At 41.1% G+C, this 26880-nt stretch overlaps 1 protein-coding gene across 7 annotated transcripts in view; it reads left to right on the top strand.

Annotated features, from left to right (window-relative positions):
• LOC122815888 (ankyrin repeat domain-containing protein 26-like) overlaps positions 1–26880 on the top strand; it is a 2190206-nt gene that overhangs the window by 19070 nt on the left and 2144256 nt on the right. The gene's annotated exons all lie outside the window — the stretch shown is intronic.

Genomic DNA, 26880 nt, shown 5'->3' with positions numbered 1-26880 from the left:
ATGACTCAGAAGGGTCCCCAAGGTCCCCCTCTGAGGATGTCTCATTTTCTGACATCCTGGAGATTCTTAAGCAGAGAGGAAACTGGTCTGCCCTTAACCCTTCTGAGGACTAGTCTGTGTACCTGGATGCGTTTGGTTCTCGCCCTTCCACCTCCTGGGTGTCTCTACCTTTCGACCCGCTCGTGAATGTGGTGGCTCGAAAGGCGTGGACGGCTCCGGATAGTATGGAACCAACTCCTCGGAGGCCTACAAAATTTATTACAGCCCCTTCTGACAAGCAGTTTCTAACTAAGGGCGTCCTTGTTGATGCCGTGGTGGTGGCGGCCACTAAAAAGGAGTTGGCTGACCCTTCAGTACCTGTCCATCCTCCTAATAAGGAATCTAGGACTATGGACAGGTATGGCAAGCGGATGTTTTCCTCAGCGACCTTTGCTATGCGTTCGCTGAATTATTTGTGCCATTTCACCCATCTCCAGAGAGACCTTATCAAGGAACTGGATGATACCTTACAGGACCCATCAGCTGCAGAGTCTCAGAAAAAGATCAACTCCCAGCTGGGGACCCTAAACTCTATTGTAAACTCCTCCATGCGGCTCATTTCCTATGCAGCCAATGGAGCGAGTAGGGCTGCAGGCACGGATGTCGCTCTAAGGAGACACGCCTGGATGCGGCTTTGCAACTTTGCTGACCCCTTCAAGGCATCCTTCACTAACACCCCCTTTGATGGTTCTGCTTTGTTTGGACCTCAAGTGAAGGATACATTGACCAGGTGCGAGCAGGAAGGCAAGACTCTCTCTGCCGTAGGAGTCCGTTTTTCTACCCCTTCTAGACCATACCGTAAGGGTCAGAAAGGTGGGAAAATGTGGTTCCGCAAATCTCAGGGAGTACTGCCTGATGCATGTGGTGAGCTTCCCTCTAGAGGCTGAGGAGGGAACAATAATAGACGCCACCCGAGGGGCAGGGGGGGTCCGCAGAATCAGGGTAGCAGAGCATCCTTCTCTGACAAACCCTTCCAGCACCCCTGAGGAGCTGCCCGACTGTCCACCTTCGGAGGCAGTCGGGGGAAGACTATCACTGTACCCAGAAGCCTGGCATTCCCTCACGCAAGACATTTGGGTACGGTCGATCATATCAGAGGGTTACAAAATTCCCTTTATTCATACCCCACAACCGCCAAAAGGGCCCCTTCCAGACATTCCACCCGGTCTGAGGGATCAAGCAGCACTAGAAATTTCAAAGCTGCTGCAAAAAAGAGCCATCCAGCCAGTCCCAGCAGGCCAGCAAGGATCCGGAGTCTACTCCAAGTTCTTTTTGGAACCAAACAAGACAGGGGACTGGAGACCTATTTTGGATCTCAGCAGACTGAGCAACTCTGTTCAAAGAATGAAATTCTGGATGGTCACGCTTCAGTCCATTCTACCCTTCCTGGGTCAGGACAATTGGATGTGCTCTATAGACCTTCAGGATGCGTACTATCATATCAAAATGAACAGGCGCTCCAGGAGGTTTCTCCGCTTCCAGCTGGGAGCCAGTCACTACAAATTCAGAGCCCTGCCCTTTGGCCTCACCACAGCCCCCAGGGTGTTTACCAAATGCATGGCAGTGGTTGCGGCTCACCTGAGACGAAAAGGATTCCAGGTGTTTCCATACTTAGATGACTGGCTCCTTACTGCCACCACCAAGCTTCAGCTACTTAATTCTAGAGATTATACCCTCCATATTTGCAACGAGCTAGGTATCTCTATAAACTCCAAAAAGTCTTCCTTGTCAGTCTATTACCTTCATAGGCGCTGTTTTAAACACTGTGGAACTGTCAGCAAAACTGCCTGTACAAAGGATTTCAGACATTCGAGGTCATGTTCAAATCCTACTACAAGAGAGCAGAGTCCAGGCCAAATTCGTACTAAAAACCCTAGGTCTCATGGCAGCAGCTATCACATTACTTCCCCTAGCTCGCTTTCACATGCGGATTGTGCAATGGATGTTGTTTTCCCAGTGGTCCTTTCAACAGCTTCCAGTGTCACACAGCATTCTAATCACTCGGTCATGCAAAAGACACCTTTCGTGGTGGATGTTCTCCCCTCAGGTTCTTCAGGGCAGACCCTTTGTCCTTCCTCCTCCTGTGGCTACTGTGACAACGGATGCCTCCCTGATCGGGTGGGGTGGGGGGGATTTTCAGGGCAGGACAGTCCAGGGCACATGGCAGCCTTTCGAAAGCCACCTGCACATAAATGTCTTGGAAATGAGAGTGGTGCTTTTAGGGTTGCAGGCCCTTCAAGACTCTCTACCCACCGGGACTATCGCAGTTCAGGCTGACAATATGTCTGTAGTGTGGTACATCAAAAGCAGGGTGGAACCAGGGCCTACCCCCTATGTCGAGAAGCACTCAGACTGTGGCAGTGGGCGATCTCTTCTCAACGGTTTCTGGTAGCAATGCATATCCCGGGAAGTCCAACGTCATAGCGGACAGGCTGAGCAGAGCCATTCTCATGCCCCACGAGTGGTCTCTCAACAAGCTAGTAGTGGAAAAAATCTTCAGGATGTGGGGTCAGCCTTGCTGCGATCTTTTTGCAACCCCTCAAAACAGCAAGTGCCCAGACTTCTTCACCCTCTTCCCTCTCCCAGGTCTTCCCCCCAGAGATGCTCTAGTCCATGATTGGCCCCGGGGTCTTCTGTATGCCTTTTCCCCCTTTCTCTTAATTACTGGCCTCGACAAATTTGGTTCCCGTTCCTGCAACGTCCTCTACTAGATCAACCGGCATCTGGACCCAGCGCCAGATCTTCTGACACATCAGTCGGGCGGGCTGCATCAATCTCTCCAATCTCTCAACCTCACAGTTTGGTTGCTCCACTTCCAATCCTAGCCAGGCTTCCCTCAGTCTCTCATTCAGTTTGTGACATCATCCTCGCTTCGCACAAGTCTACTACCAGAAAGACTTATGCTAGCAAATGGAAGTGTTTCTCTGTTTGGGCAGGGGAGAAACAAGTTGACCCCTTTACAGCCCCTGTCCATACAGTCTTAGAGTTTTTGGCAGAACGTTTTCAAATGGGATCTTCTTCAGCCACCATCAGAGTTCAGTTGGCAGCCATTGTGAATTTTCATGTTGGATTGTTAGAGACCAGCATTATGTCACACAAACTTTATAAAGCCTTTCTAAAAGGAACCCTCTTACTTAGGCCCCCGGTAAAAGATCCTCCCCCAGCATGGGATCTAAATTTGGTGCTGTCGTCTTTATTTCTCCCTCTCTTTGAACCTGCAGCTTCCTGTTCACTAAAGTTGCTCTCTTGGAAAACTCTGTTTTTAGTAGCCATCACTTCAGCGAGAAGGGTATCAGAACTTCAAGCCCTTTGTGTTCACCCTCCTTACCTTGTTTTTCACAAAGATAGAGTGTCACTTAGGACTAATCCATCCTTTTTACCCAAAGTACTCTCTGAAAAAAATCTGAATCAGATCATCGATCTTCCTGTTTTCTTCCCACTTTATACCAATAGGTCTGAACGGAAGTTATATTGTCTAGACGTTCACCGTCAATTACACTTCTACCTGGATAGAACCAAGCAGACGAGGAAATCAGAACAGCTCTTCCTGTCTTACGCGGAAGGGAAACAAGGCCTACCAGTTTCCAAAGTAACCTTGTCCAGGTGGTTGACCTCTGTCATCATGTTGATTTACCAATTGAGGCATAAAGAGCTCCCTATTAAGCCCAGAGCTCATTCAACCAGAGCATTGGCTTCTTCAGTAACCTTTCAGGCAAGAGTGCTAATGGACTCCATTTGTGCAGCGGCCACATGGGCCTCTCCTCATACCTTCATTTCTCATTACAAGCTGGACATGACCTCTAGAAAGGCTGATTTTGGTTCCACTGTACTCAAGAGTTTGTTCCATTGAGCCACCCAGGACTAAGGTGCTAGGGATGCTGTCTCATCCAGCAAGAATGAAGGCGAGATTGACAACTTAACATTGAGAAGTTATGTACTTACCATAACATTCCATGTTAGTTGTCTTCTTCTCGCCTTCTTTCTTGCGTCCCACCCTCCATCCCCCTAGCCTGGCAAGACCAAGAGTATCTTCTGAGATGTGTTATCATGAGAGTTATCTCCTTAGCTACCTCTTTCTTTTTCTTGGTAGCTCTTATAAGAGTTTTGTATACCTAGATGTATAGAGGTATATGTATATGTATATATATATATATATATATATATATATATATATATATATATATATATATATATATATATATTCTCAGTCATGGTGGGGACATGTATGTCCATAGTGTTAGCTATCAAACGAGATCTGGGTATATCACGTCTAGCATTATGGGACATAGGATAGCCTCGAGACGGTAAAAATAGCTCTCGAGCTTTAGTAATAGGCCGAGTCGGAGCCGAGGTTCGGCTCCGAACCCATCCAGCAAGAAAGAAGGAGAGAAGAAGACAACTAACATGGAACGTTATGGTAAGTACATAACTTCTCATTTTCAACCTTGCCTATTCTAAAACCAACCCTGCTTAGAAGTGTGTGTGTTTGTGTGTGTGTGTTTGTGTGTGTGTGTTTGTGTGTGTGTGTGTGTGTGTGTGTTTGTGTGTGTGTGTGTGTGTGTGTGTGTGTGTTTGTGTGTGTGTGTTTGTGTGTGTGTGTGTGTGTGTGTGTGTGTGTGTGTTTGTGTGTGTGTGTGTGTGTGTGTGTGTGTGTGTGTGTGTGTGTGTGTTTGTGTGTGTGTGTGTGTGTGTGTGTGTGTTTGTGTGTGTGTGTTTGTGTGTGTGTGTGTGTGTGTGTGTGTGTGTGTGTGTGTGTGTGTGTGTGTGTGTGTGTGTGTGTGTTTCTGTGTGTGTGTGTTTCTGTGTGTGTGTGTTTCTGTGTGTGTGTGTTTGTGTTTGCGTGTGTGTGCTGTAGGTATGGGGGGCTGGGGATTGTGTGGTTATTGCTACTTCAGTTTTCATCAGAGCCAAAACTTAGAGGTGTGCACATGAGATCATTATAGCTTGTGTTTTAGTTGAAGACAGTGTGGTCATTTTTTCTTTTACTTTTCTCACAAACCTCGGAGGTATACAAAGAAGGTTACTATGGCTTGTGTAGGCACAGTGTACTGTTTAGGAGCAACAGATTTCAATATATTACTGTAGTCATTATTTTTTTCACTTTCCTCACAGTCACACATCAGGCACATACACAGATGGCTGCTTTTGAGGGTTGGGGTGAGATTGCATACCTCTCACCTGTACAGATTTTTGCAGAATGTCTAGATTTTTGCCTCGTATTTTTGGTCCGTTTCTCAAAAAATTGTGTTTTTTTTCTGGTAAATCACTGGCAAATCTTTAGTGTTGAAGTCAGAAAATAATGGCAGTCATTTGAGTTTCAGACTTCATACCCTTCAGAAAATCCACACTAATGCAAAACCTGTTATTCTATCTACTTTCTAAGTTTGTAAGAGCAGAATTTAAAAAGTGTACCTATTTTGGGGCCCTTGCGCCCCCCCCCCCATTATTTATTGCTTTGTCCAGATTTCTTGCTCTAACACAGACATGTCCAACCTGCTGCCCTCAGAGCTCTTCCATGCGGCCCTCGACCTCTAACTGCAACATCGATGTATGCATGCCCCAAAACACTTTTTTTTTGTTTTGTGTTTTTCGCTCTCGTGACCTGTAACTTAAATATCGGTGTGCACATGCGCCAAAGCACCCTTTTAATTTTGATTTTTTTGCGCCAAAGAAGGGTCAGTGTGCTTACGCCATTATTTTGCACCGAAGAATCAGTGTGTGTGTGTGTGTGTGTGTTCTCGCTGAAGAGGGACTTGTGTATGGATTTGCGTGAGTGAGTGCATGCACGAAAGCAGAATGTTTGTGCCTGTGAAAGTAGAAGGTGGGTGCGGGTGTGAGTGTGGGTGTGAGTGTGGGTGTGTATGACAGAGAGACACATGCACAAAGAGGCTAAGGACGATCATTCTACCTATTGAACACAAACAAGTTAGCTCACAAATATATCGTACATTAAAAGTACACTTTCATCAAATTGCGGCTTTCCTGACAGGGCGAGTGTTGTATTGAATATGAAATCATACCTCTCAACTGTATGGATTTTCAAAGAATATCTGGATTTTTGTCTCCTCTTCCAATTTATGTCTTTTGCTTAGGAAATAAAATTAGTCATCCAAGGGAATGCAGTTCCAGGGAGTAAGAATGAGACAGCAGCCTAGGGTTAATGGGTCAGTAGTGGATTGACTATGTGGGACTGTAGCATATAAAGTTGTATTGTTTTTTTCTGACAAACAAAAAAGCACCCAGTACTGTTTTGTCATTGGTGGGTTCTAAGCCGTGGTAGATTGGACAACAGTAAGCATAACTTTGGTGGATCATCAATACTGGCAAATTAGGTGGGCACAATGTCATTTTTTAAATGTTGGGGGTTTTGGTGTGTGTATGTGTGTGCTTATGTGTTGGTAGTGCTGCAACAGTAGATGATTATTAAAGACGGAGACTTACGGACTGTGGAGAATATGTTTTATTGTTTCAAAACCTGATACTTGGATACTAGGCATAAGTAGATTTTTTAAGACATAGCTTCTTGCCATTTACAGTGGATGGATATTTACATTTAATGGACAATGCTAGCAGTATGAGTGTGGGCCTGTGGGGTTCTGAAGGATGTCAAGTCTACCACTGCCAATGTCTTGTAAAGTGACCTGGAAATGGATATTGGGATGTTACTGAAAAAATACAGTAAGTGGGCTTAGAAATATAGTTTAATTAAACAAAGTGCACTTGCAATTTACAGGCCATAATTTAATTTATTTCAGGTAGTCCAGATCCTGGTAGATTGTACACCATTAGACAATTAGGGAGAGCTGTCATTCTGGGGAAATAAGCAGCCCTAGTTTCAGTGAAAGCACTGTGGTTGTTTGCAGGTAGGAAGTTGCAGGATGTGGATACAATGTGTTTGATTTATTATTTTTAATGCATTTGTCATTTCAAAGCATGGTTTTCTTTGTTGCAAAAGAAGGCAGGATTGAATGAGCCATATAATGCTTAACTGACAATGATGGGAATAGAAACATTATAAGTGATGTGTAATGCAACTACAGTTATTTCAATGGTGTATGTGATGCATAACTATTTTTGGGCCTGTGTCCCAGTTTTATTTTTCGCTTTGTCCAGATTTCTTGCTCTAAGGTTGAGAGGTATGGTTCCATACTAAATCAGAAGGTTGTATTTACCTTGGAAGTCTTTTTGGCATAATTATGAGAAACAGAGCCTTTTTAATATTTCTGCTTATTTTTAATATCTCTGCTTATTTCAAATCTAAACTGCCATGTAACCTTGCAAATAACATTCTTATTAAGCTACTTTAATTCTTTTGGAATTGACGGGCATTCTTCATTTGTTCGGACGTAAGCATAGAGTCCTAATGTGACTTTGATTTCTTGTCGCAGTCTGTGGTTTACTTATCATAGTAACTTTTCTGTGTTTCTGGGTGTGTAATCAATGTAATAATTTTAAAGAGGTTTTCCAAAAATAAATAAAAATAATTCTGTCTGCACTTTGAGCTATTAAAGTCTGTGAATTTGTTTTTTTTTTTCCAAAAGCGAAGGTCAGCATTACAGCTCAGTAAACTGTCAGTCTGTGAATAACTTCTGCACAAATTAAAATGTCTGAATGTCAAATGGCTTTAGATTGGAGGGAAGTTATATGTTTACTCCAGTATGCAGTATGATCTTAGAGAGTTTATGGATTTCTTACTGATTTAATTTTTGCTGAGCAGTTGTTTGTTGATTTATTGATGGTCCTTTTGGTGGTGGGAAATTTGCATGAATGAATCCATCTCTATTATGATTTTTTTCAGATATTTTGACTTTCAGATAATTTCATTCAGTGATTGTGTGTCATGTGATTACTGAGGTTGCCTATTTTACAAGTAGGGGCTGTGTGTGTGTGTGTGTGTGTGTGTGTGTGTGTGTGTGTGTGTGTGTGTGTGTGTGTGTGTGTGTAAGTGTAAGAGAGAGAGATTTAATGTGTATACTGAATATATTTTTGCAAATGGAATTCTTTGTTAAATAGGCCCCTCTTCTTGAGCAAGTAGACTTGAGTAACCAATATTAGATCTTAGCCATCCAGCTAGGAAAGTTTAGCATGTGGATTTTCCATCTGGTTTGATTAAGGCTATGCTACTTACTCACGGAGTACATTTATGGCTCTCCATCCAGTTGTCGTGTTGCTGAACTACATTGTTTGATAATGAGAGGAGCTTTTTACAGAAGTTGAAGTTTTTGTGCCAAGAACCTATCCATATAGAGTGGCTTGTTTATGTTGCAGTGAAGGCTGTGAGCATTTTAAATATAACCAGTATTTCTGGGGTAGAGGAAGTCTCTTAAGGCAGGATCTTTCTTAGCCTGGAAAGGAAGCCAGTGATGAAATTTATAGGGGCCAGTGAGAGACAGAGGAAAGCAAGAAGCTTTTTAGTCTGTTTGGATAACTAAGTGAACTTAGTCCTTTGACCTTTTTTGTCAGAAATGGTTGTAGTCTTTCTTTTGTCAGGGTTGTTTTGCTGAGGAACATGCCAAAAGGGGCATTGTGCTCAATAATGGCTCTTGTAAAGGAAGAATACAGGGATGTTATGACCTCCTTGTCTCTGGATGAGATACCCTTCCTAATGAAGTGGGCCATGTAAAAAGCCTTCCATACAACGGAGACAACGTGGTGGTCAAAAGTAAACCTATCAACCTGGGTGTCCAAGCACCTCATGACTGATTGCGTGCTTACAGTATTATTATTAATGTGATAATCTGTGGGGACATCACTCTCCTCAAAGAGGATGATGATGCATTTTTTGGCATTTAGCTTGAAGCCATGATTCTGGCACCAGTTATTTGTTTGGGTGAGACCCTCTTGTAGCTTATTCAGCATCATTTTATTAAGTCAGTAATGTGAATTCTTTATTGCAAATGTGTTGGCTTATTTTTGTGAATTACAGTATTGTAAGACTGCTAATGTTGACATTTTATGTAGTTGGACTGCTGGAGTGGTTTTCCCAGTGAGAAATGCCAATGCTGCAGTGAATATCTGTTTATTTGTAAAAATAATATATTAACTAAGATGTTCGCGTTAACTGTTAGATTAGAGAATGAGAATTAGAATTTTAAGGCAACTATTAGGCATTTATTACATTTATTCATTGTTCAAATGCACCTACAGTACAGCCAGGTGGTCGATTTTGATCTCCGCAGCAGCAAAAGAGTTAACTATATGATATATTGTATATGCGGCCCCAAGACAATTTCTGTTCACTCAATGCGGCACCGGCATGCCAGAAGGTTGGACACCCCTGCTCTAACAGGTTAAGAGGTATGGTGAGGTGTGAGGAGGCATGCTATGTATTATGTATACCAGCAGTCACTTAAAATATAAGACTAAGGCAATTTAAACCTCTGGTTTCATCCTAGTTTAACACCAGAGTGATGCACAGGCAGTGACTGTTTTTTTGTGATGGTTTAGAGAGGCAGACAGTTTTCCCAGAGGACTTGTATATTCCCACAACTGGCTTGTTAGTTTATTGTGAGCTATTATTTTGTCAGCTTTGAACATTAAGCCTTGGGCACAGCTTATATCTTCTTTGAAAAAAAAATAAGACTGAGTTTTTTTTTTTTATTTTCTTGATTTTTGTTTAGACCACCATTGGTTTTTGGTTTAAAGGCTAAGAAAATGTTCTAAAATGCATCCCAGAGCATCTGTAAACCCATGGCCTCTTGGGCCCTGGCTTATTTGAGTTATTTCCTAAATGATTATTACTGTGCTGTGTTGGTCAGGAAAGCTGTGTTGAAAAGATAGCAGGAAAACCGGAGCTGAACAGGAACCTTTGCCATTGGAATCTCTTAAAGTTTATTACCTTTGATTCCAGTGAGCAGATAAGAGCAGTCCATTCATCATTACTACACAGGACATTATTTTCAGACTTGTTATTATTCATAAATGCCTCCTCTGTTAGTGAGTGAGCCTGTAGTGGCCAGCCAGTGTTCCTCACACCACTCACTGCTTCTTTGGGCTCCCCTGGTGTAGTAGTCCTTATAGCCACCATGTCAGCCACATCCTCTTTGACTGTTCTAGTGTGTGATTCTGGCATGGGAGAACCATCTTCTTTGGGTCTGGGAGACAGTCCAGAGGATGCTTCTCAGGGTAACTAGGGAAAGAGACCTATTGACAGGGCTGAATGGCCATCTCCTGGTTAGTCTTCTTTCAGGGTTTTACACATAAAGAAAAAAACAGAAGGTTAGACATTCATCTGAAGACATGGTGTCTATTCTTAAAGATGATATTCTTACCTTAGACAGGCCCTTTTGACACAAGAAGGTGGATTTTTATTTGGAATATTTTCTAAACTTCCCCAGTCAGTCTCAGACTTCTGCAAGAGAATTTCCTAGGATTCTAGGGTTCATGGCTTCTATGATTCTTATGATTCCCCAAACTAGATTACAAATGAAAAAGATGGAGTGGTTTCTAGAAAAACACATGTACCCGGCATTTGCGTTCTTTGGAGTATCAAATTCCAGTTTTTGTTTCTATAAAAAGGGGGCTTCATTGATAGAATCAACTAAACCCAGGTCTCCCCTTCTGTCCTAAGGCTCCAAACCAGCCTCTCTTTACTGACGCATCATATTTTACTTGGGAAGCATTTTCTATAAGGTAAAGGTGCAAAGGTTTTAGAGTCTTTGAGACAGATTAAAGCACATCAACATAAAGGAGATGTTGGCTGTGATACATGCCTTGAAGTATGTCCATCACCTATGATCCACAGGACCACTTCAGATGATTACAGGTAATACCACAGTAATGTGGTACATAAACAGGCAGGGAGGATCAAGATTGTACCCCCTTTGCATACTGTCTCTGATTGGTTGATAGTTTGCTCTTCAGCATTCCTTTAACATCCAACTATATTACATTGCAACATAGCAAAACATAGTGGCAGACAAGCTGAGCAGGAACAGAACAGACCCTCTTGAATGGAAATTGAACAAAGGGGTCTTCCAAGAACTGATCCAGCTGTGGGGAACAACTCAAATAGACCTGTTTGCCTCCTTTCGAAACAGACAACTAAACAAATTTTGCTCCAGGGGTCCTTGCAAGTAAGGCTGGAAAACAGATGCACTTTTCATTCCCTTGGAAAGGAATGTTCCTTTATGTCTTTCTTCTATTTCCACTGATATCCAGGGTAGTTCTGAAGATTCTAAAGGATACCCCAAAAATCATTCGTGTGACCTCTTTTTGGCCCAGGCAACATTGGTTCTGTCTTTCGGAACTGGCAGAGGGTAATTACTGCAAGCTTCTTTACAGACTGGATCTACTCATATACATCGCAGGGATAGTTTGATACATCTCAATCAACTTCAGCTGACTCCATGAATTATTCCATTCTAATACTTTTTAGACAGTTATTTCATGAGGCTGTTTAGCAAGTACTAAAGGAGGCAAGAAAGCTTGCTACTAGGAAATCCTATATTGGTAAGGTGAAACAATTTTCTAATATGTTTCCTAGCCAATAACAAGGATACTAGCATGGATTTTTTTAGCACTGGTGCTCAAATATTTGTGAGTTTCATTCCCCTAGTCTCTATTATTCCTCTATAAAGGTTCATCTTGTGTGAATGCTCCCTTTTGAAATGTCAGCACTCGAAATGCTGAGTGCCTACAAGCTGAAAAAAAAAGACCAAAAACCCAAAGAAGAGATTCTCAAAAATCAATCTTCTCCTTAAAATTTCTTTTTGCATGTGGACAAGCCCCCCCCCCTTCTGAACTTGTATATACCAACTCCAAGCTTACCATACTTTGGAGAAAAATAAGTATTCTGAGAAATGGGATTTTGGACTTAGTATATGTAAGTCTGATCTTTTGACCATTCAGTCTGTGTGTTTTAGGACCAGCTCTAGTGAGACCTGACATTTCAAATGGTCACCCATTTCAGTTGTCTCTCTGTGGATACTTTGCTTTCTTCTCTGTTTGTGGTAAAATAGTTTCTGAAAGGAGTTTTACAGCAGAGACTACCCTGTAAACAGGTTGTTCCTCCTTGGGATCTCAACTTTGTGCTGGAGAAGTTCACCGTGTCACCTTTTGAACCTGCCCGTCAAGCTGATTTAAGGTTCTTAACTTGGAAAACTGTACTAATTTATTGCTATGACCTCTGCAAGATGAGTATCCGAGTTGCAGGCACTCATGGTGGGTGAGCTGGGTCTATATTAGAACATCGAAATGTCATTATTTTGAATGTTCTAACATCGACCCCTATTCAGCGAACACTGACAACCTCGAACATTCAGAACAGCAAATTTTTTCCTAGGGAAAAAATTTGCTGTTCCAAAACACATACACACAGCACAAGCACACCAAACAAACAGCAAGCCACACACATATACCCAAAATCTTGCAGCTAACCCTACACTAAACTGTACAAAACACCACTAACTATCCACTTACCTTAACCCAAATCCTAACTCTAAGGTCCGTCACTATCGCACACTCACCTCACCCATGCCCTAACCCTAACTCGCCCTAACCCTCACGTCCACACAATCGCACACATACCTCCCTCGCACCCTAACCCTAACTCACCTAACCCATGCCCAATCGCACACTTACCTGAACCCAACCTGTAACTTTCCACCACAGCACTGAAAATAGCAAAATGACAGAAACGGATAACCAAATTCTTTCCCTAGGAAAAAATTTGGTTATCTGTCGTTTCACTATTTTCAGCGTTTGCTGAATAGGGGTCAATGTTAGAACATTTGAAATAATGACATTTCCACATTCTAATATAGACCCGAGTGAGTCCTATTTAATTTTCTACAAGGATAGGGTCTGTTAAAGAACAAATCCCTCATTCCTACCCAGACTGATTTCAGAGTTTATTTTGAATCAAACCATGAATTTCTACCCAGAACATAAAAATAGGAAGAAAGGATTCAGCTCACTCTGGACCTGCATAGGTAGCTCAGGTACTATCTTGACAGAACTAAGTCCTTTAGAAAGCTGATTGGCTGTTTATTTCTTATCAAGAGACAAAAAAACAACAGACACTGTGTGTCTAATCAGTTTCCAGGTAGTTGTCCTCAGCTATTACTTTTGTTATCCCACCATGGCAAATCCATTCGAGGAAATATGAAGGCATGCTTTACTAGAGCCTTGTTTTCTTCAATGACAACCTGGAAAAGGGTGGATTCTGTTAGCATTCTAGGGGGCCACTACATGGTCCTCTGTACATATTTTTACAAAGCATTATGAACTTGATTCATTTATGAGGTCCTGATCTAGTTTTGCTAGGACCATTCTTCAGGGGCTCCTGGACCTGTATCCTTCCTCCTCCTAGGTGGGATAGGCGTTGATAATCCATCCATAAAGCCTAAAGGCTACTGCAGCAATGGAAACATGAACATAGAACAGTTGTGTTAAGTTGGTCCTACCCATAACAGTAGATGGTTGAATTCCTCACCATTGCACTAACCACACCCACCCTCTATCCCTCTACTGTTTTATATAGTTTGTTGTTGGGATGTAAAGTAGTATTTTGTTTGCCTGCACTTTATTTCCTTGTTGTTATTGGTTGTTTGATTCAGGATTGTTAGGTTCTTCTCTCCTTGTATGTTCAAGAAAGTTCTGAAGAAATCTTCACTCTGACATCTGGCTGACCCCAAAGAGGGAAAGTAATCAGCAGTCAGAGTGAAGGTATCGGGGGGAGCCAAAGCTTTTTGAAGCTGGCTTGTTGTTGTTTAGTAGGCTGAAAGCAGCCCATATAGGTTATAAGAAACGGCAGCAGTGAAGAATTAAAACATCTGCTGTTATGAGGAAGTGCAACTTACACAACTGTACTTTCAGAGTCTTCAGAACAAGACAGACATACAGACCAAAACATATAAAAATAAGATATGTTGGCTCCTATAAATGCTTTCAAGTCTGTCATTGATTTGTAGTCTACCAGGACCTCTGCAAATGTTTACAGAGTGATGTGGTACATAAACAAGCAAGGGAGAATAAGATCTTACCTTCTGTGCAGGCTTACCTTCTGTGCAGACTAGCCATGTTAGCGTGGGATATAGCTTTTCAACACAATCTCAATCTACAAGCATCTTGCATACTGTTAGAGCAAAATTTTGTGGCAGACAAGCTGAGCAGGGCTAGGTCAGACCCTCATGAATGGAAACTGAAACAGAGAGACTTAGATTTAGTCCATCTGTGGGGAACACCTCAAATAGGTCTTTCTGCTTCCTCTCCAAACAGTTGTGCTGCAGAACTCCATACAAGAAGACCGGGAAGATGGATGCTTTTTCTTAAACATGAGTGTTCCTGTATGATTTTCTACCCTTTCCTGTAATATCCAGGGTAATTCTAAAAGTTTAGAAGGACTCTCCAGAGATCACTGTAGTGACTCCCTTCTGGTCCAAGCAACAATGGTACTCCTTTTAGAAATGGCCAGGGGCATTTACCACAAGCCTCCCTCACAGACTGGATTTACTCACACAAGACCAGGGGTGTTTGATGCATCTGAAACCCAAGCCACTTCATCTGACTTCCTGGATGATTGAGTTTTAATACTTTTTAGGCACCTCTTGAGGACATGCAGCAGATATTAATGGAGGAAATAAAACCTGCTACCCGAAAATCCTGCAATAGCAAATGGAAAAGGTTCTCTAGTTGTTGCAAGAGAAGAAATGGCATCCATTCAAAGATGGTGTTTCTCTAGTTCTACAGTATTTGTGTGAGTTTCTATCTTGTGGCCTGTCTTAATCCTCAAAGCGTTTCATATGAAGCCTCTAGAAAACGGAGGTGGCTGATCCTTAGGATATTAATTATGTGTTAACAAAAGTAATTCTTGCTCTGTTTGAACAAGATAATCAACCTAACTTGAGGTTCTTGACATGGAAAACCATCTTAATGCTCTGATCATGCAAACAGAGTAACCGTCTAAGTTGCAAGCTCTTATGGTGTGTCATCCTTAATCTCATTTTCCCCAGATGTATGGTTTCTTTTGGCATAAAAGAATGAGGAGTTCTTAAAGTGGTATCCGAGCGTACTGTAAGCCAAGCTAGCCATCTCCCTGTCCTCTTTACAAAACATAAAATGAAGATGAAAGGATACTCCATACCTTTGATGTCCACAGACCAGAATTAGTTTTTTATTTCTTATGAAGGTAAGAAAAAAGGAGAACCGTTGTAAAAACAGACCATTTCTAAATGCTTTTACTTTTTATTACACTCACCACAACAAAACTCCTGCAGGCAGGGTCAAGGCACATTTTACTGTGGCCTTGGCTTTCTCTGTGGCCTTTTAGAAAGGGTTGAATTCTAGAAGTATTCTAGAAGCAGGAACTTGTTTTTCTGTGCACACTGTTACAAAGCACTGTAAACTAGATTTCTTCACCAGGTCTAGGGCAGGCTTTGCTCTGACCATTGTTCATGGGCTCCTTTAACCTCATCTTTCCAACTCCAAGTCTACCTAAGCTATGATGATCTGTCCATTTAGCTTAGGCTACTACAACAGCAATCCTTATGAAGAACATAGTACAGTCGTGTAAATACATTTACTATAATGGTAATCATCAAAGTGACGTACCTGCATCTGAGGCAAATTGCTAATGTGCTGTGGAGGCAAAGGCTGTTTGCTTAAGTTTTTCCTTTTTGTGGCTAGAAGAAGGACTGATCATGTGACCAAGAGTGGAACAGTGGGACACTCTGCTGTGGCCATTTCTTGTACCTCAGACCACTCATTTTTTACCCAAGATCCCTCTGGTATAGCACCTACATCCTCTATGGACTGGGGGTTAGCCACATCCTTTGTGGCTGTTGGTGGTGCCATTAGTGAGTAAGGGAGAGCCACTCTTGCTGGTCCTGGGAGAAGGAACAGGAAAGGATTCCCTGTTCTGTCAGAATGCTGTGTCCATCCCTGGGGAAGCAGCTGCTGCTATTAGTAACATTAGTAACACACTTGGCTCCATTTTCCCTGTCAAAAAGAAACAGAAAACCAAACATGTATCTACTCCTCCTCAAATTTCTTTGGATAAGAGGAGTTTACTGGGTTTGATCAGGGTTTAATTTAGGCTATTGATCCTTCTTGTAAAGTAGATTCTGGTAAAAGAAAGATGAAATCCTCTATTCCTGAAGAGATTCAAGATTCTGAATCTGAACAGGAAGACGCAGGGAAAGATAGAGAGTTTTCTCCTTAGATTTTGTTTCACACTCCGAGGGATTCTCCCTATGAGGGTTTCCTCTTTCTCTGAGATGATTGCTAGAATGTACCAGTGTTTGCAGTGCGAAAACAGTGAGGTTTCTAAGTCCCTCAGAAAATACTATGGGTTATTACTGAAGTATTTTCCACGACCCACACACATTTCTCCTGTTCTGTCTGCTTTACAGGATGTGTATGTTACTGCATGCAATTTTCCGGATAGTCAGCCGTCTGCCTCTAAAAGGTGAATAGGATGTATAAATTTCCCCAGTTTTTATATTAATTTTATACACTATATTCTCAAACCTGACCCAGCAGATATAGCTTAATTGATCCCACTAGTTAATTCCAGTCCTACTCTTTCTGATAAGTAGTAGAACATTATTGACAGGTAAGGGAAAGGTGTCTACATCTGCAACTTTGATTTTCAGAATTTTGTTCCGACAAATATGCTGAATATTTGATCTGCATTTTTTTCTTGGGAAGAATCACCTGCCTTAAATGATTTAGTTTCTTCTGTTGCACAAGTCTCCATTCATTGTTTGCAGTGTGTGTATGACTCTGATACTTCCAGGGCTATTGCCACTGGTACTTTTTTAAGGAGGTTTGCATGGCTGCATTCTTAGAACTTCCCAGAGGATGTTACCAATGAGATTTTAAATTCTTCTATGGATAGAGGTTTAGTGATTGGTCCCCTCTATTGCAGAGGTGATCAAAACATGTGATGAAAGGGGCAAGCTGATCCAGAAAATCTCTAAAGATTTTTCAGCACTCATTTTCCAAAATTTCTTAGGTATTCTATAAGATCTCGTCTAATTTGGGCAAAAATAAATAAACAAACTGTCTTAACAAAGGCAAGCATTTAAGAAGTGGCAATGGGGTTTCAAAAATAATTCTGGAACCTCTCAAAACCAAGGACAGTCCAAGTCAGAATGACTGTTTAAGGGATCCCCTGCCCTTACAGCACCATTTCCCTTCCAGAAAGTCTGAATCTCCATCTTTCTCTTTTGCAACAGATAGTATCAGACAAATGGGTGTGGAAGATAACTCAGTACATATGAGATTGTGAGGAAATTCTTCCTTTCCTGGGGATAATCCTAAAGAACACCTCCAACAGTGGCACACCGAAAAAAATGCCGCTCTTCCAAACAGAATTTGTAAAATATCCACTATTTATTTAGCACTTTCGTCTTTTGAAAATACTTCATCAGAATGAATGACTTTTGTTTGACACATATATAACCACAACCAGGAAGTGGCCATTATATCACTTCTTGGGGCTCACAACACACTTAAAGAATTTAAAAAGACAGTGCAATAATTCCACAAGATGACCCATAAAAACTATCTTTGCCTATGTAGGGTGAGCCCCAGGAAGTGAAGTAATGGTCTCTTCCTGGTTGTGGTTATATGTGTCTTAAACAAAAGTCATTCATTCTGATGAAGTATTTTCAAAAGACGAAAGTGCTAAATAAATAGTGGATATTTTACAAATTATTTGCAGGAGCAGCATTTTTTCGGTGTGTCACTGTTTGAATTCTTTACAGTTATTTTTTTTTTTTTGCACCTCTAGTTGCCAATTTATTTTGTAGTTTCCTGGGGATAATCCCTTATCTGCCAGACCAGACTCTCTCATTTCCACATGTCCTTCGTCACATGCTGTCCCAGGGTTTGATGTAACCAGTTCCTCCTTCCCAGGTGGGAAAGTTTTTTTATTCAAGGATATGTTTTGTGTTAAAGAAAGAAAATCCTTGGGGACCATTTCTGAATCTTTCTTTCCTAAACCTGTTTGGAATAACACCCAAATTCAAAATGATGTCACTTCACACCCTGTTCCCTCTTCTTCCTCATTCAAGTTTCCTGGTAACACTAGATTTAAAAGATGCTTATCACATCTCTATTCATTCAGCCTTCAGGCATTTCTTAAGGTTTTGTGTATGGATCACATTATCAGATCTGTTGTCGTCCTTTCCATTCATTCCTCAGCTGATGTGTTTCGGATCCAACTTCAGCTGCTTTTTCCAGACTTAGGATTCGTAGCTCAGGCTCCTCCCCTTACCATTAATCCCCTCCTGTCCCCAACATTACCTCAAATCTTGTTTGCTGATTGTAGAGAATGGATTTGATTCATTGGCTCAGGAATCCTTTGCATCTTTTTTGAGTGTTTCCCTTCTTATTAGTATTCTTTATTATTATCTAATAGTTGTTGATACTGTTGTTGATATTTCTTGTCTTTTCATATATACTCCGGTTGTATTCTTTGTGTATTCTTGTTACCATTGTTGGTAGTGTTACCTGTGACTTTCCTTTCTTTTAGGGACTATGTTGGACAAACCTACTGGTTTTAAAGCATGTGGCTTGTAGCCACAAATTGGCAAATTCTGATTCATATCTAAAGTGTGTGCATTGTTTGGGAGTAGCTCATCTAGAGGAGGATTGCTCAGTTTTCACAGCCTTTGGTCACTGAGCCATGATTGAATGACATAATAAGCTAATTCTCGAGGGTCTCATCCTTTCTGAATTTTAAAATCTGCACCTGGAGGATTCCAATCTGGGAAAAAGTCCTTGGATAAACACAAGGGAGACAATATTGATAGGCCCACAGAAAAGAAAAGGGCAGAGAGGTGAGGATGCAATCCCCTGACCACTCCATCAGTTTTATCATTGGCTCCGACTTCTAAAGTTTCCAAGCCTTCAGATCCTCCTGGTGTGCTTCAAGGTTTCTCCCTTGCCGGAGCCAAGATTTTCCCCAGATTTAATCTCCCCTTGGCTGTGATCCCTCTTTCTACAGGAGAGACCTTTACAGAGGACTTTGAGGTCACCCTTCACATCTTCATCATTAAGGTCCATCAGGACTTCCATCAGGACTTCCAAAAGCTTGACAGAAGCTGATGGGGATAGAATGATTAAGTTTTTCAGGGCCAAAATTAAGTCGTAGGTTCTCGTGGCTCCTTCTCCCATCGAACCCATGAGCTCTGGACCTAATTCCTTGCCTATGGTTACTCCTGTCCTGATCCATTCTCTGGGTTTGGGGATGCTGGGTCTGAGTTCTTCTGGGTTGTCCCATGTCTGATTCGAGGTTGTGGTCATCTTTGACTCCATCATCGTCTCTGACCCAACTGGCTGCAACAAAATCGGAGCCTGATGGATCTCCGAGCCGAAGCTTTGGCATAGAGTCTGGGGGTAACTTCAACTCCAAAGCTTTCAGAGCTGTCCCCTCCCCTCAGAGCCTCAGTGCTAGCTTGTCTCCTGTGTTGTTGTCTGTTTGGTGGTCTTGCTGGTGTGGTAGGTTCTTTTTTTACCAGGGTAGTCTTGGGCTCCCTCTCGGCTTTTGCCTTTGAGGCAGTGGAGAGAGCTCTCTCCAAGGCTGGAGAATGGACATCTGTACCCATCTCAACTCCATCCATTAACCGATAGCCTTGGATGCTGATCCTACTTATTCTGTTTCATTGGGATAGCTAGTTCATACTAGCCTTGAGACTGTCCTCATTCAGTACACCCTTCAGACTTCTGAGTCCTCTCTGGAACTTTTACCATGGAGACTCCTCAGAAGCATAAGTGTACGGAGGTGACACATTGAACCCCCCCCCCAGGAGTCTCTGACAGAAGACATGAATTTTGATGAAGGGGTGGGGGGTTGCCAAATCACCCCTTGAGGACATCTTATTCGGGGAGATCTTTTAGCTTCTTGGACAGAAAGGAGGTTGATTCTCCAAAGCTTCTTCTCAGGTGGAATCTGTGTTTCTTGAGGCTTTTGGTTCTGGCTCAGGTACTCCTTGGGTGCTTCCCCTGGCTGATGAGATGCTTGATTTAATCTCCCACTGGGCATGGAAGGAACCGAATGTCACAGAACCAATTCCCAGAAAGCCAAACAAATATTGGATGTCATGGTAGTAGCAGCAGGCACTAAGAAGGCGCTAGCAGAAGAAAGGTCATCTGTCCATCCCCATAAAAAAGACTTCAGGGCTTTTGACAGGTGTAGGAAATGAGTTTACTTTTCAGCTGCTTCTGCGTTAAGGTCACTGAATTATTTCACACACATGACTAGGTTTCAGAGAGACTTGGCATAGGAGCTCTCAGAGTCTCTTTTTGAGTCCTTGTCTGAGGGAGACAGAAAAATAGTGGATTTGCAGCTGGCCACCCTTTCAGTCCTTGTTGAACACCTCCATGCAGCTTGTATCCAATGCAATGGAAGGTGTTTTTAGAGTCTCAGGAACAGGCATTGCTATAAGGAGGCATGTCTGGATACTCTTGTGTGACTTCACTGATACCTTTAAGACATTTTCTATCAAAATCTTGTTTGATGGCTTGACTTTGTTTGGCCCCAAGGTCACAGCCCAGCCCTTTGGCCTCACCACAGTCCCCCAAGTGTTCATCAGATGCATGGCAGTGGTGGCAGCTTATCTCAGAATGCAAGGATTCTGGGTGTTCTCCTATCTGGATGACTGGCTGTTTACTTCTCCTACCAGATCTTTGCTAGTCTGGGCCAGGAATTGTTTGCTTCAGCTGTGCTCCCATCTAGGAATTAAAGAAAACCAGGACAAATCACAGTTTTTCCCAGTACAGGGTCTGGAGTTAATAGGAGTACACTTAGACACAATCATTCAAATTACAAGGTTACTGATGAACAGTTTAGTCATTCTAAGAAATCAGGCCCTACAACTCCTTTCCCATCAAGCACTGACTGCAAGACTGGTTCTTCAACTTTTAGGGTTGATGACGGCCTCCGTTATGTTGGTCCTTTTGGCAAGGTATTATATGAGTGTGTTGTAGTGGATAGTAGCAGTCCAGTGGTCCACCAGATTCCAGCCCATGACTTTTCTAATCTGTTTAACAAAAATCTGCAGGTACCATATAACTTGGTGGATTCAGTCTCTAGAAGTTATTCGCGGCCATCTCTTTTTTCATCCCTCTGTCAAAACCACAGTGACCATGAGCACTTCCCAGCTAGGGTGAGGAGGGGTGCATTACATGGGAAAAATGGTCCAAGGCATGTGGTCCCCATCAGATTCTAATCTTCCCATCAGTGTCTTAGAGACGAGTCCTCCTAACATTACAGGCTTTTCAGGATGTTCTTCCTGTAGGGATGATTTCTATCCAGACCAACAACATGTTACTAGTTTTGTACATGAACAAACAAGGGGGACACACTGTTACCCAATTTGTCGAGAAACTATGAGTGTGTGGCTCTGGGTGATAGCTTCTAGCCGCTTTCTGATGGCAATGCACATATCGGGGAAGACCAATGTTTTAGCAGACAGACTAAGCAGATCTACTCTGCTACCTCACTAGTGGTCTCTCAATCCAACAGTGGTGACACAAATCTTTCATAGATGGGGCCAGTCATGCTGAAATCTTTTTGCTTTTCCCGCCAATTCTAAATACAGCACGTTCTTTGCTTTGAGCGCTTGAAGGAGGAATCCCTGAGAGAAGCTCTAATTCATGATTGGATTTCAGTCTCCTATTTACCTTCTTACCAATTCTCCTAATTCTGCAATTTCTGCAGAAAGCATTACAACTGAAGATCAAGGTCTTTCTCATTGCTCCTTTCTGTCCTTGACAAGTGTGTTTTCCCGTTCTCTGGCCTCATCTGTTACACTCCCCCCCCCCTTGGGTGTTTGTACCCAAATACAGATCTCTTCTCTTATCCATCCAGAGTACCTCATCTAGACATTTGAGCCCCCCTAAAGCTAGCCACATGGTTACTTCACATTCAGTGATGGCTAGTTAGTCCAGTCTTTCCTCCCAAGTGGTCCATATTCTTACTTCTTTGCAACCATCCACTAAGAAAGTTTACAAAAGTAAATGGAAATGATTCTCCATTTGGGCCTCATAGAGAAATCTAGATCCCTTTTCATCCCTTATATCAGCAGAATTAGATTTTCCTGCTTCCATTTTCCGTAATGGAGCTAGTTATTCAACTGTAAAGATTCAACTAGTGTCAGTCTCAAGTTTTTATATTGGAGAGAATCCGACTTCTTTAGCCTCATCCAAGTTGCCTAAAGGTTTCCTGAGAGGGACCTTTCTTAGACCTCCACTCAAGCATCCTACCCCTTATAATATAACTCTCTTGCTACAAGCCTTTGTCCTGGTAGCAATTACTTTATTTTCTTCCACAAGGATAGGGTTTCCTTATGCACCAAGCCCCTCCCTTTTTCCTAAATTAGCTACACAGAATTCTCTTAGAATATTAATCTAACTGTCTTCTTTCCAAATTTTTTGAATAAAGGAGAATACATGTTCCATTTATTGGATGTTTAGTGATTATTCAAACATGCACTAAGTTTGTGAATTTTAAGTCTCTGCTATTAATCTTTTTGTGGTGGTCATGGTGTATAATACATATATATATATATATATATATATATATATACATATATATATATATATATATATATATGTGTGTGTGTGTGTGTGTGTGTGTGTGTATAAATAATAGTGGGAGTGCTTGCTCTGAGTCTTTTACAGGTCATTTTGTTCATATTCAGTACAACAATCAAGTCCTATATGCAACTGAATCTTCCATTTATGGGATCGGGTGGCTTTTGTTTGCCCTGAATATTCAAGAAGTCATGCAGAACATGAGTTATAGTTATGCATTTTATGAATTATTGAATTATATTTATGAATTTTATTTTCTGTGAAGTACATGTCGCTGAGCCATTCATTTATGTTTAGTGTGTCTCTGTGTGGTGGTGGGGTGGGGATTTATTTATTTTTTTTATTTTATTTTTCTACAGGTCAAAACATGCATAAAATCTGTTGATTTTTATTCTGTTTTAAGTCTGCGATGCTCACCCATCCATTTACAGATATTTTTTTTTTGGGGGGGGGGGGGGGGTTGTTGTAAGTGTCGCATGGAGAAGATGCGCTTGCAGTTTATTCCTGGACAGCAAACTGTACTGAATGATACTCACTGAACTACTTTAGTTCTCCACTTTTAAAGCAGTGTAATCGGGTGTTTCAGGTGTGCTTTCCAACCTGTTATAATCTCATTAATATTCTTACAGTTCAGCATTTAAAGCAGTGTAATCGGGTGCTTCAGGTGTGCCTTCCTACCTGTTATAATATGATTAATATTCTTACAGTTCAGCATTTAAAGCAGTGTAATCGGGTGTTTCAGGTGTGCCTTCCTACCTGTTATAATATGATTAATATTCTTAGTGTTCAGCATTTAAAGCAGTGTAATCGGGTGTTTCAGGTGTGCCTTCCTACCTGTTATAATTTGATTAATATTCTTAGTGTTCAGCATTTAAAGCAGTGTAATTGGGTGTTTCAGGTGTGCCTTCCTACCTGTTGTAATCTGATTAATATTCTTAGTGTTCATCATTTAAAGCAGTGTAATCAGGTGTTTCAGGTGTGCCTGCCTACCTCTCATAATCTGATTAATATTCTTAGTGTTCAGCATTTAAAGCAGTGTAATCGGGTGTTTCAGGTGTGCCTGCCTACCTCTCATAATCTGATTAATATTCTTAGTGTTCAGCATTTAAAGCAGTGTAATCGGGTGTTTCAAGCGTGCCTTCCTACCTCTCATAATCTGAATAATATTCTTAGTGTTCAGCATTTAAAGCAGTGTAATCGGGTGTTTCATGTGTGCCTTCCTACCTCTCATAATCTGATTAATATTCTTAGTGTTCAGCATTTAAAGCAGTGTAATCGGGTGTTTCAGGTGTGCCTTCCAACCTGTTATAATCTGATTAATATTCTTACTGTTCAGCATTTAAAGCAGTGTAATTGGGTGTTTCAGGTTTTTACCTCTCATAATCTGATTAATATTCTTACTGTTCAGCATTTAAAGCAGTGTAATCGGGTGTTTCAGGTGTGCCTTCCTACCTGTTATAATATGATTAATATTGATTAATATTCTTAGTGTTCTGCATTTAAAGCAGTGTAATCGGGTGTTTCAGGTGTGCCTTCCTACCTGTTATAATCTGATTAATATTCTTACTGTTCAGCATTTAAAGCAGTGTAATCGGGTGTTTCAGGTGTGCCTTCCTACCTCTCATAATCTGATTAATATTCTTAGTGTTCATCATTTAAGCAATGTAATCGGGTGTTTCAGGTGTGCCTTCCTACCTCTCATAATCTGATTAATATTCTTAGTGTTCAGCATTTAAAGCAGTGTAATCGGGTGTTTCCGGTGTGCCTTCCTACCTCTCATAATCTGATTAATATTCTTAGTGTTCAGCATTTAAAGCAGTGTAATCGGGTGTTTCAGGTGTACCTTCCTACCTCTCATAATCTGATTAATATTCTTAGTATTCATCATTTAAGCAATGTAATCGGGTGTTTCAGGTGTGCCTTCCTACCTCTCATAATCTGCTTAATATTCTTACTGTTCAGCATTTAAAGCACTGTAATCGGGTGTTTCAGGTGTGCCTTCCTACCTCTCATAATCTGATTAATATTCTTAGTGTTCATCATTTAAGCAATGTAATCGGGTGTTTCAGGTGTGCCTTCCTACCTCTCATAATCTGATTAATATTCTTAGTGTTCAGCATTTAAAGCAGTGTAATCGGGTGTTTCAGGTGTGCCTTCCTACCTCTCATAATCTGATTAATATTCTTAGTGGTCAGCATTTAAAGCAGTGTAATCGGGTGTTTCAGGTGTACCTTCCTACCTCTCATAATCTGATTAATATTCTTAGTGTTCATCATTTAAGCAATGTAATCGTGTGTTTCGGGTGTGCCTTCCTACCTGTCATAATCTGATTAATATTCTTACTGTTCAGCATTTAAAGCAGTGTAATCGGGTGTTTCAGGTGTGCCTTCCTACCTGTTATAATCTGATTAATAGTCTTACAGTTCAGCATTTAAAGCAGTGTAATCCGGTGTTTCAGGTGTACCTTCCAACCTGTTATAATCTGATTAATATTCTTACAGTTCAGCATTTAAAGCAATGTAATCAGGTGTTTCAGGTGTGCTTTCCTATCTCTCATAATCTGATTAATATTCTTAGTGTTCAGCATTTAAACAATGTAATCAGGTGTTTCAGGTGTGCCTTCCTACCTCTCATAATCTGATTAATATTCTTAGTGTTCATCATTTAAGCAATGTAATCGGGTGTTTCAGGTGTGCCTTCCTACCTCTCATAATCTGATTAATATTCTTACTGTTCAGCATTTAAAGCAGTGTAATCGGGGGTTTTAGGTGTGCCTTCCTACCTGTTATAATATGATTAATAGTCTTACAGTTCAGCATTTAAAGCAGTGTAATCGGGTGTTTCAGGTGTGCCTGCCTACCTGTTATAATATGATTAATATTCTTAGTGTTCAGCATTTAAAGCAGTGTAATCGGGTGTTTCAGGTTTGCCTTCCTACCTGTTATAATATGATTAATAGTCTCAGTTCAGCATTTAAAGCAGTGTAATCGGGTGTTTCAGGTGTGCCTTCCTACCTGTTATAATATGATTAATATTCTTAGTGTTCAGCATTTAAAGCAGTGTAATCGGGTGTTTCATATGTGCCTTCCTACCTGTTATAATATGATTAATAGTCTTACAGTTCAGTATTTAAAGCAGTGTAATCGGGTGTTTCAGGTGTGCCTTCCTACCTGTTATAATATGATTAATAGTCTTACAGTTCAGCATTTAAAGCAGTGTAATCGGGTGTTTCAGGTGTGCCTTCCTACCTGTTATAATATGATTAATATTGATTAATATTCTTAGTGTTCTGCATTTAAAGCAGTGTAATCGGGTGTTTCAGGTGTGCCTTCCTACCTGTTATAATATGATTAATATTCTTAGTGTTCAGCATTTAAAGCAGTGTAATCGGGTGTTTCAGGTGTGCCTTCCTACCTCTCATAATCTGATTAATATTCTTAGTGTTCAGCATTTAAAGCAGTGTAATTGGGTGTTTCAGGCGTGCCTTCCTACCTCTCATAATCTGATTAATATTCTTAGTGTTCAGCATTTAAACAGTGTAATCCGGTGTTTCAGGTGTGCCTTCCAACCTGTTATAATCTGATTAATATTCTTACTGTTCAGCATTTAAAGCAGTGTAATCGGGTGTTTCAGATGTGCCTTCCTACCTGTTATAATCTGATTAATATTCTTAGTGTTCAGCATTTAAAGCACTATAATCAGGTGTTTCAGGTGTGCCTTCCTACCTCTCATAATCTGATTAATATTCTTAGTGTTCATCATTTAAAGCAGTGTAATCGGGTGTTTCAGGTGTGCTTTCCAACCTGTTATAATCTGATTAATATTCTTAGTGTTCAGCATTTAAAGCAGTATAATCAGGTGTTTCAGGCATGCCTTCCGACCTGTTATAATCCAATTAATATTCTTAGTGTTCAGCATTTAAAGCAGTGTAATTGAGTGTTTCAGGCGTGCCTTCCAACCTGTTATAATCTGATTAGTATTTTTACAGTTCAGCATTTAAAGCAGTGTAATCCAGTGTTTCAGGTGTGCCTTCCTACCTGTTATAATCTGATTAATAGTCTTACAGTTCAACATTTAAAGCAGTGTAATTGGGTGGTTCAGGTGTGCCTTCCTACCTGTTATAATGTGATTAATAGTCTTACAGTTCAGCATTTAAAGCAGTGTAATCGGGTGTTTCAGGCATTCCTTCCTACCTGTTGTAATCTGATTAATATTCTTTATTTTGTGGAAAAATATATAAATGTAATGGATGAACATTAACCTGCTTTCACTGTGAAGGTTGTTTGGAAACTGAAG

Source organism: Protopterus annectens, chromosome 11.part0 (genome assembly GCF_019279795.1).
Source record: "Protopterus annectens isolate FY-2018-M chromosome 11.part0, PAN1.0, whole genome shotgun sequence".
NCBI lineage: Eukaryota > Metazoa > Chordata > Ceratodontiformes > Protopteridae > Protopterus > Protopterus annectens.
The sequence above is the reverse complement of the archived record's forward strand: the minus strand, read 5'-3'. Positions and strand labels throughout refer to the sequence as shown.